The sequence below is a fragment of the Panthera pardus genome, unplaced genomic scaffold, assembly GCF_024362965.1.
Source record: "Panthera pardus isolate Hobbes unplaced genomic scaffold, ASM2436296v1 HiC_scaffold_11, whole genome shotgun sequence".
Lineage (NCBI taxonomy): Eukaryota > Metazoa > Chordata > Mammalia > Carnivora > Felidae > Panthera > Panthera pardus.
This window is the reverse complement of record NW_026526666.1, coordinates 50824004-50842724: the sequence shown is the minus strand read 5'-3', so window position 1 is coordinate 50842724 and position 18721 is coordinate 50824004. Positions and strand designations below refer to the sequence as shown.

At 45.0% G+C, this 18721-nt stretch overlaps 1 protein-coding gene across 2 annotated transcripts in view; it reads right to left on the bottom strand.

Moving 5' to 3' along the window:
• Positions 1-15051, bottom strand: part of GNG12 (G protein subunit gamma 12) — a 126787-nt gene extending 111736 nt beyond the window's left edge. The window contains exon 1 of one of the 2 annotated variants that reach the window (XM_019448928.2): positions 14620-15051. The gene's annotated coding sequence lies outside the window, so the exon portion shown is untranslated. Of the gene's footprint in view, positions 1-14595 lie in introns of both variants that reach the window. The other variant, XM_019448927.2, reaches the window with a different exon arrangement.
• Between the last annotated feature and the right edge of the window lie 3670 nt (positions 15052-18721).

Here is an 18721-nt window from a genome sequence, read left to right as displayed (position 1 = left end):
AAAAATGAAATATAAAATGCAGGTCCCAATTTTTTTTCATCAGATTCAAGAGACCTAAAATGACTGGCAAATTGCTACGCAAATGCCTAAATACGTACTGTGCACATGTGAACCTCGCTAGCTATGGCTCATCAACAGAGAGCTCCGTCCGAAGACCAAGTCCTGCATGGCACTGGGTGGGGCCGGGGGCAACAGGAAAGGTGAACTCCAGCTATCGAGGACTGGGGGAGAACAGTGTTCACTGAGCGCTTTCTGCTCCACACAGAGTAATTCATTTCAATTCCACAAACCTATCTGTTTGGTAGGTGCTACTACCACTCCCATTTTGGGGATGGGAAATGGAGATACAAAGTGAATAAAGAATTCTTCTGAGATTCCAAAGCTTGTAAGAAACATAGCCAGGCCTTGAACCTAGACAGTATGAACACTTAACTGCTGGACTGTGATACCTTTGGGGAGCTGCTAGATAGGAAGTGACATATTCAGATTGAAGTTTTACTTACTCCACTGGTAGCAGTGTGAAGGGTCGAGGTCAGTTCGAAGCCATAGCAACCATCCAGGTGAGAGGCAGTGGGGGTAAAGGGCAGGCATGTGGGCTGGTCAGGAAGCAGATGCAGCAGGCATTGGTAGGACCCAAGAGTATCTAAACTGGAGGTAGGTGAGGAGGAGAGAGGGGTTCCAGATGACTTGGTTCAGAGCCTGGCATCCTGGGTGGATGAATAAGTCTTGAGTCGAATTAGAAAAGGCAAGAAGAGGGGCAACTGGGTGGCTCAGCTGATTAAGTTTCCGACTCTTGATTTCAGCTCAGGTCATGATCTCATGGTTCATGGGATAGAGCCCTATGTTGAGCTCTGCGCTGACAGCACGGAACCTGCTTGGGACTCTCTCTCTCCCTCTCTCTGCCCTTCCCCTGCTTGCTTTCCCTCTCTCTCCCAAAATAAATAAACTTTAAAAAAGAAATAAAGAAGGAAAGAAAGGGCAGGAAGAAAAGCAGGTTTTGAGCAGATGATAATATTGGTTTTCAACAATGTTTACCTGAATTTCAAGCGCCTAAGATAGACAATCTGCACTTACACCTTGGGAAAATTCTAGAGACCGCAATCTTAGAGTAGTTTATTGAATTCAGGTAGCAACTACTTTTACTCCCATTCTGCTAAACCACTCTTCTCCTTTTTTCCCCCTTTGTCCTGGTTACACTTAAAATAGTTTAAAAAGCAGAAATTCCCCAATGCTAAACTTATCTCCCTTTGAAAATCACACACAGTATATAAAAGGGTTCTGGTCACCAATTCCAGTTCACAGGGGAAGAAGGGGGATCCACATCAGAAAGCAATTCTCAACACCAGCTGAGTGTTCCATAACTCAACTCAATTCTCACGCTGTCTACCTGAGATAGCACCAGACCCCACACGTTAAGGGTTTGGTCCCACAAGACCGCCCCACCCCACCCCACCCCACCCCGGCCTGCCACTTCTGACGCCAGTCTCAAGCCCAGGTTGTCACCTGTGCTTCTGAACCACCGGCTACAGATCCAGGGTTTCCACGACCCCCTCCCTGTGTTTGGTTAATGTGTGAGAATGGCTCGCGGAACTCAACTCCTTCTACTTACTACCTCCCTGGTTTATTATAAAAGGCCATAACTCAGGAACAGCCAGATGGAAGAGACGCATTGGGCAAAGCGTGGGGAGAGGGCAGTGAGCTTCCCAGGCGTGGTCTTCTCCCTGCATCTCTAGGTGTTCACCAACCAGAAGCTATCTTCACCTCCTCCTTTTGGGTTTTTATGGAGGTTTCATTGCATAGACACAATTGATCAAATCACTGTCCGCTGGTGACTGATTCAAACTCCAGCCTTTCTCCTCCTCTGGGAGGGTAAGTTCCCACTTTGTAATTAGGGGTTCATTCCTCTGGTAACCAGCCCCCAGCCTATGGGTGGGCCCAAAAGTCACCTCATTAACACAACAAAAGAATGTTTATCACTCTCATCACTTAAAAAAATCCAAGAACTGTAGGAATTTAGTGCCAGGACCGATGAACCATATATGTATTTCTTATTATAAATCACAGTATTATTCATAGCTGTATCTCCAGAGAAGGTAATTGATAAATATCTGTTGAATGAAAAAAGATCATTTTTGTACTTACTAAAAACTGAAAAAACGATGAAAGGACAGAACCTTTGTCCTCAATGAGCTAAATCATTCTTAGCAAAGAAACATCTGAGTACAAGACAGACATGTCACAGGGCACTGTCTCTTCCTCTGTGTTCCTTCCCTTTCCAGGAAACCACCCCCTCCAGCCCACAAACCTGGTGGCCACCTCTCCCTGTTGTACTTTTCACATGGTCCCACCAGGGACTGTGGGACAGGGAGCATGCGCCAGGAAGAGCGCAGACCTCAGACAGACCGGGCTTCAGAGCAAGATGCCACCACCACTTGCTACTGAGCTCTTAAGTGGTATTCAACCTCTCAGAACTTGCTTCCTTGCCTGTAAACGGAGCCAGTATTCCGCAAGGTGAGAATAAGTGCATGTAAAGCTCCTAGCAAATGAACATCATCGGCATCAAATTACCTGCTGGAACACTATCTTCTCCCAATCAGCTCCAAATGCATTTAACTATGTGAATAACTTCAACTGAAATTAAAGATAGCTTTAATGTGAGCACTATGATCCTAATACTAATTACAACAACAATCCTTAATACTTGAGCCCTTACTATTAACACACTGAATGTTTATATATATATCAGTAGCTCCTTTATTCCTGAGCTAAAGATAGTATTTCATCAATTCTAGGAAGCATATTCTGTTTACATCCCTGATATTGGGATGGCTCTTTGAGTAGGCAGAATGGTCCCCCAAAGATGGCTATGTCCTAATCCTTGGAACCTGTGAATATATTATACTACATGGCAAAAGGGACTTCACAGCTATAATTAAGGTAGGTTACAGACCTTAATATGGGGGGGGGGGGGGAAATACTCTGGATTATCCAGGTGGGCCCAATTAAATCAAATGAACCCTTGAAAGCAGAGAACTTTCTCTGAATGGAGGCAAACATGGAGCAGAAGGAGGCCTCAGAGAGATTCTGGGCATGAGAAGGACTTGTCATGCTACTGCTGGCTCTGAGATGCAGGGTACAAGTGCAAGGACCAGAGAGAGGTCTCTAAGAGCTGAGGGTGGCCCCCCAGCTGGCAGCCAGCAAGGAGTCTGACAACTGCAAGGAACTGGATTCTACCAACAACCTCAATGACCCTGCAAATGGATTCTTCCCAGAACCTCTCAATAAGACTCAGGACTTGTAAAACCCAAAGCAACAAGCCAAACCCTTGCCAACTTCTGACCTACAGAACTAGGAGACAATACATGTGTGTTGTTTTAAGCTGTTACATTTGTAGTAATCTATTATAGCAGCCACAGAAAATAGCCTTAAGGTTGATAATGGTTGATGTGGGTTAGAGTTGAATCAGCAGCAATTTTTTTTCTTATTGGCACACAGAATAGCATGTCTCATAATTGATGGCATCTCGAATTTGATGAAATATGGTGTTATTATCTCTATTTTGCAAACAGAGGCTCTGAGAAGTCAGGTGACTTGCCCAGGTTATTCAGACTGCAAGCTTGAGCTCTCAACCATCACGCACGCTGTCAGAGATCACATAAGGGCTAAAGAATCCTGCTGAAGGACCAGGCCAGGAATGGCTCACATGCCACCGCCCCTGCCCATGCCAGGCCCATGTCTGACATGGGACCTCTATCATGGTTGACTGCAGAGACCCAGCCAGGTCCAGAAGGTATGTGCCCATTTAATGTGCATCATTTATCACCTACTGTTGATGGAACACCTTAAGGTGCTAGGTAACCTTCTAGGTCCTGGGGACAGAACAGCAAACCAAGAGCCTGTCCTATGGAGCTAACACTATAGTTGGGGAGGCCAGCATTAACGCAACAGAAAGAAGCACTGGAAGGAAAAATAAAAAGCATCCAGAGAAATTGACATACTCAGGCAGTAACAAGGGGGCCCTGGAGGAGCAGGTCCTCCTTTCTGGAGCTTCCATGGGCCTCTACTAAATGTGTGAACTCTGGGGAAGAGAGTTTATTGCTGATGTGGGGTTTGTTTGGCTTTTCCCTCTTTTTTTTTTTGATAGAGATACACAGGACTGCCTCATATGAATTTCTACAAGCAAACCAAAAAACCCACACTCATCTTTTTGCTAAACCACGATTTTTCTCTTTTGATGGATTTCATTTTTTAAAAGATGACAATTACTTTTCTGTTAACATATCCTCATCCCCAGAGCTGACTGAAAGAGCACCTCCAGAAGAGGGGTGAATCTGTGCAATTCCAACCTCCCGCCTCTCGTCAAATCCTGAACTCCAGCTGGTCTTCTTACGCGGTCCTTCCCTCTTCTCTTTCACTTCGGACATAGAGTAGACAGCTCTCTGATGCTGAAGTCAAAGGAAGAACAGGAGCCCAATTCAGCGGGGAAACAAAAAAAATGTGACACGTAGGGCCTTTCAGGTGAAACATATAAATAGAAAATTCTACATTTCTTAAAAGATCTTGCAGGAAATACCATTGGAATTTATGTATTCTCAATCTCTTCTCTTGTTTTTGTTTGAGACAAATTCTAGACTAGAAGATCATCCTTATAATGGTTTTGGAGAAGCCCCAGTTTAATAATACCATTAGCCGAAAACTATTTATAAATCAGACATTAGCAACTGGCATAAAACCCTACTTTCCACTTCTCTCAATTTTGCACTGACAATTTGGCAGCCCCCTCTACCCTTAGGCCCAAAAGAGCCATCACATTCTTAAGTCTGTATTTAAGAGATTTTGACAGAGGCTTGCTTCCGGAGGAAAGGTCAAGAAATGCCCACAGCAGGATGGACAGTGCACAGGGGAAAATGTACCAATGGCCCCAAACCACCACCTCACTCATAACCCGAAGAATTTAAACAACTCCAAGTTACCATTTCTCACCAACCAGATTAGCAAAAATAGAGCTGACACGCTTCTTTTTTGTTGTTGTTTTTTAACATTTATTACTGACAGACAGACAGCATGAGCATGGGAGAGGCAGACACAGAATCCGAAGTAGGCTCCAGGCTCTGAGCTGTCAGCACAGAGCCCGACGCGGGGCTTGAACCCATGAACCGTGAGATCATAACCTGAGCCGAATTCAGACACCTGAACAACCGAGCCACCCAGGCGCCCCAGAGCCAACAGACTTCCTGCTGGTGGGGCTGTGGGGTAAAAGACCATCCAGAGAATTGCCGGTGAGAAGGCAAAGTGAGCCAACCGTTCCAGAGGGGGATGGAAGGGCCCTTTGATTCAGCAGACCGGCCTCTGGGAACCCGTCCTTTAGGTGCACCTGCACACAGGCAAGATGACCCAGTACACCTTTATTTGTTGCAGCACTGCTTATAATAGCAAAAGGTTGGAAATAATCCAAAAGTCCAGCAACAGGGGATTGGATGAATAAACTATGGTATGTCCACACAGTGGCAAAATAATGTGCTAAGAGAGAGATCTCCAGGACATACTGGTAATTTATTTATTTATATATATTTTTAATGATTTTATTTTTAAGTAATCTCTACACACACTGTGGGGCTCGAACCTCCAACCCTAGATTGAGAGCTGCGTGGTCTACTGACTGAGACAGCCAGGCACCCCTAATTCAAATATACACACACACACACACACACACACACATATATATATACACACATATTTTTATTTGCTATATTTACAAGTTACAACCTATAGAGTGTGGGAAAGACTTGGATGGGGAAGGGGTGCAGCAAGGTTTCTCAGTGTTTATATATGGTTGTGAGGGTTTGCGGGACCATATAAATACATGACCTATTTTTTAAAAAATGAAGAGGCTATATAAGCCATTTTTCACAGGAGTGTGAGGAAGAGGACAAGACCAGCCTGGAAGGCACAAAGCTAAGTAGGAGTTCAGCACAGAAGGTGTCTGGGAAATCTTGACTGAGGCAGAGAGTTCTCACGGGGACAACAGTAAATGAAAGAAACCTTGGTCCAGAGTTCAGGTGAGCACGGCGAGCCTGGAGAGGGTGATCTCCGCCCTGTTTTGCATCACCTGCTGGGCGTGGGGTGTCCCTGAGGCCCCTGCTATTTATTATAGCCAGAAGAAAGTCAGAGAACTGCAGGCAAATGGGAGGTAAAGACAGAAACACTAAGATTACCTCCCAGGCAATGTGCCGGGGGCATTTATTTGCTTTCTCAATTTGGACGGTAATGGCTGAAGCATGCTGCTCATCAGAGATTTATGTTTAAAAAAGGGGGGTGGGCAAGCATGTATAGGGATATTCTACTTAATTCAACAGAGAGATATTCCTGAAAAGTTGAGCCTCCTGGAATTTTGTAAAATCAAATCATAACTGTAAATGCAATAGGTGAGTCTACTACCTAAAGAAATTCAGTAGGGGGGGCATCTGGGTAGCTCAGTCCGTTAAGAATCTGCCTTCAGCTCAGGTCATGATCTCATGATTCATGGGTTCGAGCCACTCTTCCGGCTGTGCACTGACAGCTCAGAGCCTGGAGCCTGCTTCAGATTCTAGGTCTCCCTCTCTCTGCCCCTCCCCTGCTCACGCTCTCTTTCTCAAAAATAAATGAACATTAAAAAAAATTTTAAGAAATTTGGTAGGGAATCCTGCTATTTCTGTTTTGGGAATCTGAGTTTGCCTGAAGAAGGCTGCACTTAACCAAGATCAAATGTGAAAGGCATTTACGGTTTTGTGCCTGTGGACTTTTTTTTTTTTTTCCCCACAAGCTAGGTAGTCCCTTCATAAAGGTTCGGAAGGCTAAAGTCCCAAGTCCAAACCAGCACCCTTATCCTCAGAACCACTGTCTTAGCAGTTTGATTCAACATGGCCTGTCCTACCTGCAGTGGGACTGCCTCTGGGGAGAGCAGCCAGGAAGAGGAAGTTAATTCTGAGTAGGCTTTGCTTTCTAAAGGATCAACGTAAAAGAGAAAGTATGCAAGAAGTGCCAGCTGGCACAGAGGGGGCACAGACAAACTCCCTTAGGTTTTGGTAGCTTTAGCAATAAGGCTCTCCCTTGTCTTACCATAAACTAGAAAAACCATTTTACAGGAGAAGCAGTTGCTCCCAGGTAAGTTCCAAAGGCTCCTGCAGCCACTGTCCTCTGCATCCTGCCCCCCAGGAGAGGGCCCAAGCTGGTCAATAAATAACAAGGATCCCTTTGCACATTCCCAGGAGTCACCACTGTATTCCCTTCATCAGGTAGATCATGAAAGGGGTGCAGGGACCCCAGCAATACTGAGCATGTTGTCGGTGTTACTAACAGTAAAGAATGTCGACAACACCCCAAATACTGATCTTGATCTGCCCCTTAGAAATGATGAATGGAAGACTGAGAAGCCCATCACAGGGAACATGCACTTCCTAGCAGATACGATCAATTTTACTTGATTAAAAAAGAACACTGGCTCAGGCACTGCACTGACACATGCTACAGAGAACATGGTTCTATTCCTTTATTCCACTGGCATTTATTAAACACCTACTACATGTCAGACTCTACCAGCTCATGGCATTTACAGTTTATTGTGGCCAAAGAGGCCCTTGAGAGGCAGAGCCACTGCAGCCACATTGTGCCTTTGCAGGAGTTAGAAAAAAGCAACCCCTCCAAGTGGACCTAGCCTTGCAGACTTGATGGCATCAGGAAGTGCCCCCTCCTCCTGGCAGACAGTTCTAGCCTAGGACACATGGTTTTTTGAGCAGATTTGAGCCCCACTTGGTTCCTTGGCCAGACACTCTTGTGCAGTGAACAACGTGTACAAGAGTTCAAGGCAGCCCTGTCAAGAAGTCACAATTCAATCCTTCTGCTAGTTGGCCAGGCATCCAACTCTCCCCTGACAGCCAGTCATGACCTTATACACCCAGGCGAAGCCCCATGGTGTAATGCACAGGCCATGCTCTAATAATTCAAAAGGTTTCAGTAGTCTGGGTACAGGACAGGCATCAAGTCTGCTGGTTTCAACATTTTTCCAATTTACCCGAGATTCAGGTTGAATAAACCCAGTGTGATGGTTTTATATCAACAAAGTCCTTACTAAGCCTCAATAAAGTCCAAGCAGCTTTTGGATTTTGAGTCCTCTTTCCATCCTTAGATTTGTTTAGCCCACGTTGAGAGCTAAATTGTGTTGCTCTTCTGCAAGAAATTCTTCTGTGAAAAGCAGACAAATTTGAGGTCCCCACAAGCTGGGGGTCTTAGTCAAAGGGTCCCAGGAGGGTTAGGGTTTAATGTCCAGTGCTCAGGGACATCCTGGCCCATAGCATCTGCCGCTAAATAAAAGCGTGATTATTCTATATTGGTAAAGTTAAGATTCCACCCCCAATGGGCTCATGTGGTTTGCACACAGCCATTCAGGATGAACTCTCTATACAGGAATGCAAGTGCAGAGCTGATGACTGATTCACAGCCCCCTCCAGTGAGCATTTATGATGCCGCCACCCCAGGTAAACCAGAATGTAGACTAGTCTCCTTGATCAACCGACGGGGAAGCCTACGTCAATCATGTGACATTGACTGCAAGGAGAACGGTGGTCTATTCTGTAAGTCTCTGCTTATAATCAATGAATGTGAAAAACTACAGAAGATGCTTAGTAACTGATTCACTAAGCAGCCCTACAAGAAATTTTTTTTTAGCTACTAATTCTCCAGCAGAATTGAAAGTATCAAAAGTCTTAACAGTCTGCAACACCCTGATTTTTATCATACAGTAATCTTCTGAAATGCAGACCCATTAAAAGAAGACAGAAACCCTCCTTGTCAGAGGAGGACAACCAGACACTCACAATAAACACTTTTACGGTACCCAATAAAGCCTGACGTGATAAACCAAACATCTAAGTGACACTAGAAATGATTTTGAAGAGACTTGGCAATAAATGGAAAAATCCAGCTAGAAGGAACCTTCAGTCAAATCACTCCCCTCTGCCCTGCGTCCAAGCCACCTGATCACTACTCTTCCTAAGAGAGAACAGTGGGGAGGCCGGGCCTTGTTGGTATGAGGTGGTTCTAGAATGGGACTCAGCAGGCCAGTTCCTTCATCTGTACACTCAAGGCCTCTTTGGGAGTCCACGCGCGGGAGAGGTCGACTTCACAGATCACTTCAGGGCTGCTGGGTCTCTGAGGCAATTTTTAGCTTTGCCTTCTGACTGAAAGACAGCTAATCCCGATGTAAAGGCACTGATAATTCTCTTCAGGTGGGTCAGCTCATCCCTAAAAGGAGCCCTCTTCCCATCTTTCTGTCGATTTGATTTATAGCTTCTAAATGGAACTCCCACTCCCCTCCCCCACCATCCCTCAGGCCCTCTCGCTGGATGCACCTGTAGAACAGCTCAATAAATGGAAGCACACAATTGTGCTCTAAATACTTTTTATCTGTCAAACTTTCCTGCCAAACTAAGTGCACTTATGTCTTCCTTGTGACTATCGTGGAGGCACCTGACAGCTGAAGGTGCTGTAGGCATGCAACTTGTCAATGCAGAGCCTAGATCTGAGAAGTGACCATTTCCATGAAGTCAAGGTTGGTAGACTTGGTCTGTATGCAGTCCTTAATTTCAAACACCTCTTAGGAAGATAAACCTATATGAACTTCTGAAACAGCCTTTTACTGCTAACCAATTTTCACTACAAATGTTTGGACATTTAAGGATCTTCAACTGCTATGCAAGCTGGTGTTTTTTTCTCAAACAACAAAAGCCTGCTATTTGTAGCTAATAAACCAGAGTTTTTACCAAGTAATTGTTACACAAGTAGACTTTATTACATATATACTCATTGGGGAAACGGGGAAGAAAAGTAGGAAAGTACCAGAATCCCACCATCCATTGGTCTGTATTTTCTTCTAGACTTTCCTTCATCTGCATAAATCTTTTTTTTTTTACCTAGCTGTAATTGTTAATAATGCACTGTAACTGTGCACACTTCCCTTCCCCTACTTAACCTAACATAACATAGACTGCATGGATTAGTGTTTTTTTTTTTTTATTTTTTTTACTGTTTATTTTTGACACAGAGAGACAGAGCATGAGCGGGGGAGGGGCAGAGAGAGGGAGACACAGAATCCGAAACAGGCTCCAGGCTCCGAGCTGTCAGCACAGAGCCTGACGTGGGGCTCAAACTCACAGACCCCCAGATCATGACCTGAGCGGAATTCAGCCGCTCAACCGACTGAGCCACCCAGGCGCCCCTTTTTAAGTTTCTAATAAGAAAGGAAAATGGCATTGAGATCTAGGAGAATTAATTTGTTGAACAAATTAATGTAGCAATCCATTTCACATTTAAAAAATGCAATGACAATTACCTAATCATATTCTCTTACTTTGTAAGTACTGTTTGGCAGGACTTTATAATTACTGAGCTTTTTTAAAAAAATTTTTTAATTTTATTTTTAGAGAGAGAGAGAGAGAGAGAGAGAGAGAGAGGGAGAGGGTGAGTGAGAGCAGGGGAGGGGCAAAGAGAGAGGGAGACACAGAATCTGAAGCAGGCTCCAGGCTCTGAGCTGTCAGCACAGAGCCCCGTGTGGGGGGTCGAACTCATGAACCGTGAGACCATGACCTGAGCCGAAGTCGGACTCTCAACCGAGTGAGCCACCCAGGCACCCCTATAATTACTGAGCTTTTTCAAGTTTGGGGGAAACATTACAATTTCATACAGTTGTTTTCCTTTTTACAAAAATAATACGTGCTAATTACATAGCATTTAGAAAAGAGAAAATCTCAGGAAGTAATAATTTACCATTAGTATTTGTTGAACACAGACTCTGTTCTAAACGCTTTAGACAGATGAACTCATTTCTCCCTCATAATACCTCATGGAAGCAGAGACAGATGAAGCAATTTGCCCACACTCTACACACCTAGAAGCAAGAGTCAGGAATCCATCTCTATGCTATGATGTTGTAGGAGTGAAAAGAATCAATAATTTATTCAATCAAGTCCTTCACTGGTTCAGAGTATAATGTCATAGGCAAGAAATGATTCATAATAACACTGTATGCTTTACAATTACTTTAAAATACTATAAAACACCACCTCGGCCTCCCTGTGGTACAATTAGTAAAATGATAAGTCATCTGTTACACGAGCTACGATTCCAATCAGTCCAACCTCAGGCACCTGATATACATTAAGGACAAAACAACAGGTGCTTAAAAGGATTTGATTTAAAGATAGAAGCATTTTTTAAATTTCACAAATGATTCAATAATGTGATGAGTAGAGTCCCTGAATCAGCTGAACACTCATTCTCACAAAAGTTTACAATCGGTCACGACACTTTTATAAAACGTTTACAAAATGCTCCTAATCAGTACTAAACACTTCTGATGGCTTATCTGTTGGCATTGAGCATCAGTACATGAAAAATAACTGGAAACCCTTGGGTCACATTTTTTCATACTTTAATTAAAAATCATACTTGGTTAAAGATAAATATTTCTGTTCCTGGTTTAATTTCCTATCCAGGACTAATAAACAAAACTTTTTAAAATATAAACTCTTTAAATTTAAAATATGATTAATGAAATGTTTCTGACTGCCTGGCTCTAAAAATATTATATGACTATAATTTTAGCACTAAAAGCATATTAAAACTTTAATTAATTAAAACTTTAATGAATCATAATTATTCATACCACTGTGGTAGAAACATACACACATATGTACACAGATATTATATACCTTTAGATAGATAGCTCTATCTATAAAATCAGGTATCTTCTTTGTAATTTAAAATAGCTCCAGGGGCCCTGGGTGGCTCAGTAAATTAAGCCTCTTGATTTCAGCTCAGGTCACAGCTAGGTTCATGAGATCTAGCCCCATGTCGGGCTCCACGCTGCCAGCACCAAGCCTGCCTCTCTCTGTCCCTCCCGGACTCACATTCACGCCCCCACGCGTGCGCGCTCTCTCTCTCAAAATAAATAAATAAAGTTTAAAAATAAAATAAATAGGTTTATCTAGCATTTCCAGAAGGCTCAAACTACCATCTTGTAATCTGTCCAATAGCCTACTGCTAGAGAAAGCTAGAAAAGTAAAATCTCATCATGTTGAACATTAACTGTGTTGGGTACAAAAAGTTTGCAAAGGCTGTTTCATATATTTTCATGAAAATCATTGAGATAGAGACCACTATCATCCCCATTATACAAATCAGACTGAAAAGGTTAAAGAACTAATATTCCCACCCAGATCTGTCTGACACCAGAACTCAGACCTCAAATCACTATGAAACAGCTTCTCTTCCAAATCAGGCCCCAAAAATGTTGACTTCCACAACTTACCTCCCTAAATTAAGCTTGAGCTGACATACAAAACTTAAAAAAACAAAAACAACACCCAAAACAAATCCTACAATTTATCCAGCAATAAATTACTTAATTCTAAATTTGAAACTTTTAGCTCTTTTTGGTCTCAGAGAGATTTTCAACATAAAAAACAAACAAAATTAATCTGGTATTAGCTAACCATTTCCTCAAGTGTTTTGACTGAGCCTCTTTGCTGTCACAACTTGACAAACCACCCATGTCCTTCAACAAGTGACAATACAAGCCCAATACCTCGAATCTTGTTGTTAGAGAGCTAATCTTCCAAATGAGACCGGAGCTTGCTCTCTTTATATTAATCTTTTCAGTCTCTTGTGAAACAGATTCACATTTGTATGTATTTCTACAGAAACTTAAATGCTGTCGGGGTTCAATAACTAGTGAATTACCTGGGTTAAACACAGTAAATACAACATTTCTTACATGGTTTTACAAAAACACCATCGTTAGACTGTTCACCATTTTTTGGACTTAAACCAGCATTTTATGGTGCTAGTTAACTGTTAGGGAAGCAAAGGGACTAAACATTTGATCCCAAAGTCCTTTTGTCATTGAAGAGTCTGTAACATGTTTGATTACTTTTAAAAATTATGTGTGTGTAAATCATGTTTGTTTATTGAAAAAAAAAAGAGGGGAGCTTGTTAATACATAAAATTTGGCCTAAAAAAAAAAAAAAAAAAACCAAACCAAACAGCTCTTTACTTGAATGTGATTGTTTTGGCAATAGTAATACCCGACCCCGTCATTCTTGCGTTGCCTGCCTTCCTGGTTCTCCTAGGTAAGGGCCGCCATCCTGGGATAATTTACACGCAGAGCCCAGAAACACCAGCAATGGTGCAGTGTGGTGACCAGCACTTTAAAAACAAAGCCGAACTCCGCTTTTAAAAGTAGAGAACACACAGACACAGACCCTGACTCTGACAACATCCAAAAGATTCATTATAGACAATCCATTCAGACCAAGCTACAACAGCCCCAGGAAATATAAACAGTGTCCGCAAAGACAGCAGGGGAGGAGAGGAAATAACTGATGGGAAGGAAGCTAATCATGTGAAGTTTGTCCAACTCCACAAGGTCTTAATAAATTCCCTGTTTGTTTCCACTTGGAGCAGCCATTAAACGTGCCCCGACACGTGGGCGCAGGGGATCTGCCTTCTCTCCAGTTTTTGCCCATTTCCTTCTCTATAACCTTGTTTGTATACAACCACGCCCGGTCAAGGGTGACTACAAGATAACAGGCCTCATCAGTTTCTTCTCTTAGATTTCCAGTTGTCCAAAGTTTCACTCCACGGCGGTGATTTAACAAGAACCATGAGTTCTTCTGTGAAAGTTATGAATGGTTTAAGTTTACAAGGCACAAACATAAGGCGAGGGACAAGTCCGACGACTTTAGTGACAGCGTTTTAAAATTAGTTTTAACTGATATGCCCCAGATAAAATTAAGGGGAAAAATAAGTCACCCCGATCCACGCAATAAATGTCCCGACAATGCTTTAAAAAAAAAAAAAAATCACCCAAGACTCGTGAGCCTCGACCTCCCCATACCACCTGCAAATAGCGTCTCGGAGCCACTCACTGCTGGGGGTCCCTCGCGGAACATGTGAGGTGGGTTCTCCCCCCCGACCCGCTATCTCCCCGCTAGACCCAGCGGCGAGCGGGTTCCGGGGCTGCTCGCCCGCCCGCTAGTCCCAAGAAAGAGCCGGAAGAAAGTAGGGAAGAGGGGCGTGGCGCCCCAGTCGCCCCCAGATGCCTGCCCGCCTCCAGAGCCTGGCACCGCCGCAAGGAAGGGCTGGGAACACCGGAGCCTCCAACCACAACCGGGCGCGGGGCGCACGGCCGCGGGGCGGCGAGGACGCGGGCGAGGGCGAGACCTTTCCTCCCGCTCCCGCCCCCATCCCGGGGCCTCGTCCCCAGCCGTAGCTCCCTGGGGCCCCCGCTTTCCGCGGCTCCCGGCCGCCGCCCGTCGAGGGCGGGCGCGCAGTCCGTCTCTGGGTCTCGGCGTCCCTCGCCCTCCCTCCCCCATCCCCTTCTCCGGGGCCCAGGGCCCCGACCAGTCCCCGCCCTCCAGGACACTCTTCCCTCCTTCCTTCCTTCCTCCGTTCCCTCCCTCCATCTCGCTTCCCAGCACTGGGAACTCGGAGGCGGCCCCCGAACTGGCCGGCCGACGCCCCGCGCTGCGCCCCTGTGCCCGCGGGGACCAGACTCGCCACCTGCGCCCGCCGTTCGGTGCCTACTCGCCTGCCGGTGCGCTCCCCCCGCCGCCGCCGCCGGGGACTCGGTCTCTAAGGGCTCCTGGAGACGGCTCCGACCTCTCCTCCTCCTCCTGCTCCTCCGGGCGCCGGCTCCGCCTCGCTCGGGGTGGGCGGGGCGGACAGCCCGACGGGCGGGGCGGCGGCGGCCCCTGACTCCTTCCTCCGGCCCTGGCCCTCCCTCTGGCCCAGGCACCCTGGCTGTTCTCAGCTTCGGCCGCAGAATCAGTGCCGTGTCCGGGCCGCCAAAGTAGAGAGGTCGGGAGCTGTGGACCTCCACAAACGTCTGGCCGCCTTGGCCATCCCCGTTTTCCCTTCCCAGATTCATGGAGGCCCTGGAGTTCAAGGACTCTCGGGCCCCCCACTTCACACGACCCTCCGCTGTGCTGCTCCTCAAAAGACTCCTCAAAAGTTTCCTTCGCGTGCAAACGCCTCGCTAACCCCTATGCCAACCGTCCCCTGGGCCTCGAATGTAAGCGCTGCCAACCCCCTACACAAAAGTTAGGCTCTGCTCCAGGAATTTCTTAAGAAAACAGTCACAGTAAAATTTAAAGGGCCCTGGGGCCATGGGGAGATTTTGTTTCCCAGAAAATGGAGATATAACTGCGGATTGTTGAATTTGAAGTGCATGCACCCATCACGAGCTTCTCCATCTCTCCCCCATGAAATTTGGGTTTCCAAATACCCAATACCTGGCAGAGCTCTGCATAATGAATTAATTGGATTTGGTTGGTCTTTTCTGAATGGGTTCAGGTCAGATAGTTTGAAGAGCCACTTCTGTTTATACAGAGTGCAAACTATTCATACAAACAGCCATTCAAGGAACATTCATTGAGCACCTGTTGTGTGCCAAGCATTGCACTAAAGGTGATGGAGGGACACAAATATGAGTCAGACAAGGCGCTCACCCTCGAAAAGTCCAGAAAGAGTAAAAAAAGTGGGCATGCAGAAATCTTACCAGTCAGCAGACCTCCCGTGTATCCCCAGGTATCTGCTTTCTTGTTTGACAGGATGGAGACAAAAGAGAAGGTGAGGCCAAAGTAGGTCACTCGGAACCAGTGTGGGCAGAGTGCATGCTTGAAATGGAGTCTGGTGGCACTGGTGAGGGATGTGTGTGTTGAGTTTCACCAACTGAAGAGAAGAAGTGAGGCCCGGGGAAGCTAGCAGCCAAGGACCGCGATGAGGACATCACCTTAACTCTTACTTTCCTCCTGACCCCTACTCAAGTATCATTCCCAGTGAAACAATTAGATGAGGTTGCGGCAGGGATACTGCAAATAGAGGTAGTTGCTGGTTGGATGCCTTGCCCCAGGAGAGCGGTCATAGCAACCTGCATCTCATTGTCAGAGTACCACCCTCAACAGCTGCAGGATTTGCTTTGCCTGTGCCAGGGACAGCTGGGAGTACCTGGGAATTAATGCTCCCCTGTCCCCACTACACCCTTTAACCAGTGACCTAGGAGAATAGAGGCATAAATACTGTGGTTCCTTTGCCTCCAGTTGAGACAACCCCGGGGTGGATCTCTGCTGTCTACAGAGCTCCCTATGAGATTAGACTAAATTCCCTCCCCTCTTCTATGGGATTTTGCTCGATATCACATTCTTTATTGCCCTTCTTACCCTTCTAGGTCCCATTCCCCTACCAGTATTTCCTGGGAACACATTCTAATCAGGACCAACTATGTGATTTGCAGGCCCCCATGCAAGATAAAGAAGAATGTTCATAAGTTATAAAGAATTTCAAGTTGGTAAGAGCAGAGTATTAGACCAAGTGTGGGGTCCTGTGTTTCTGCATAGATGTGCAGGACTCTATAGATGGCACATCAGTGAAGCTGGTCTGGATGCTAATAGCTCATTTTCACTTGAATTCTCATTGCACGGTTTGCTTCTGGGGAATCCCAAGCTAAGATAACAACTGTTAAAGTAAAAAAATCAGCCCATCCAGTATAAGCATAATCATTGTATAGAACACACTCATAGTTAGCATCCCACAGCTTGGGAAGCTACCCCTGCTGGGAGGACAGCTTATGTCAAGTTGTACTTAACAGGAGCTTTTTAGCCCGCAAAAGAGGGAAAACAGCTGAGAATGGTTTAGGTTAATAAGAGGATGGGACAGGAAATCTGGGCTTTATTCCCTTTCTGAGTGATATGCAGAAAGTGTTCATTTGAGTAGTGTCTTAGATTGAGTTACCTAGAAACACCTTATTTGAAGTTTTATTGGCAAGTGGTTAAAAAGTTACATCTCACCTGTAAGGAGGTGAGGTTGGCAGGATTGGGCAGAGGGAGAAGCTCCCTCTCAATGTGGTTACAGCTGGGCCTGAATCCCAGCGAGTACAGGAGTTGTATATCTCCTCCATATCCTGCATTCCTGGGAAGAGGCAAAGCCATACGCAAAGCAGTTCCCTGAGGGCAATGCCCGCTGATGGATACAGCTATGAATGGTCAGGAACAGAGGTGTCAGGGCTGAACAGAGGACTGGGAGAAACTCCACAGTATCACTCTAGGCAAATGATCTCTGAGATCTCACTTGGACTTACAGTCAATCATAACAGGAATACTCAGCGCAGCCCAGGAGGGCCTGACCCCTTGGTCTTCCACATAGCACCTGGAAAATTTTTAATTGCACTTAACCTTCCTTATACTGTAAGCCTATTTAATTTCCTCTAATTTTTTTCTTTTAGACTTTTAAAAACTCTTTTTCCTTCCCTTTTTATGTTCTCACCCGACTTATTTTCTACCCCTCCAATGGCACTTGAGACAAATAAATACAAATAAATAAATGAGTTGCCTAAGAATGGCGGTATAGTAAAACAAAATATTATACATTATGAGATGAAGCCTTTGGGAGTAAGTCCTGACTTTGCCATTAACAAACTGTGAATTTGGGGCACTTTACCAGGCATTTGCTTGTCTTAAAAAAATTTTTTTTTAATTTTATTTATTCTTGAGAGAGACAGAGCACAAGTGGAGGAGGGGCAGAGAGAGGGAGACACAGAATCTGAAACAGGCTCCAGGCTCTGAGCTGTCAGCACAGAGCTAGATGCTGGGCTCCTAGATGCTGGGCTCGAACCCACAGACCGTGAGATCATGACCTGAGCACAAATCAGACGCTTAACTGACTGAGTTACCCAGGTGCCCCTTTTTGTTTTTAAAATAAAGGGATTGTAAGAGAGTGGTCTCTAACATTCCAATTCTATGGAAGTTAATTTTTTTTAAAGAGGTGTTTTTTTCTGCTATATAATCCCTCATGACACAAGCAAGAGAAATGGTTTTATACCTCAGAAAAAACTGATTTTTAAAATTAGTTGCAATTCATATGTGAAGCACTATTCAATATTCAGTAACAGCACCCTAACTAAAACATCGGTCAGAAAGAGATGGGTGAAGAAAGATGAAGAAAAAAAAGTGGGGCAAATTGATCAGTCTGTGGGTGATGACATCTCCACAGACTTCAGAACAACTTTTCTAGAATATCAGATTTGCTCCCTAAGAATTTTATTTGTCCTGTTGCACATGGCCACATTCTGCCTGAACCTGCCCTGGAAGTTATGGAGAGGTACCTCCTTTTGAATACGTTACCTGGGTAAGTGTTTCACAAACTGGTTTTTCTGCTCAGTCAGAGGCTGCCATCTTCCCATGGTAAAAGTTAGGTTAGGGAGAAGCACCCACAATCTTGGAAATTCCCAAGGAACTTGTTGAAACGTGTATCGCCACAGGCTGGAGCTATGACCAAAACTGTGGGTACAGATCAGTAGGCAGTTGATCACAGTTCCATCCTCAAGTGGGTGGAAGCCTTTGGAGGCCTGGGTGGGTGTGGCCCAACGATGAGGCAGTAACTTACATTAGGTGATTACTAACTCAACTATCTGGCTGTTATGGAGCTAAGCCCTCTAGCTCTGGAGAGTGGAAGTCTTCGGATACTGTTGTCTAGAGGCCAAATATATGGGCTCAAAAGCTAACAAAATTCCCATCAGTAGAGGGTTTCAATCAGTGGTCAGCTAGAAGGTAGAGGTGCAGAGGCTATAGGGAGGAGCAACCCAAATGTCCAGAGAAAACATGGTACCGCCTTCTAAAACGCCCCATGAAAA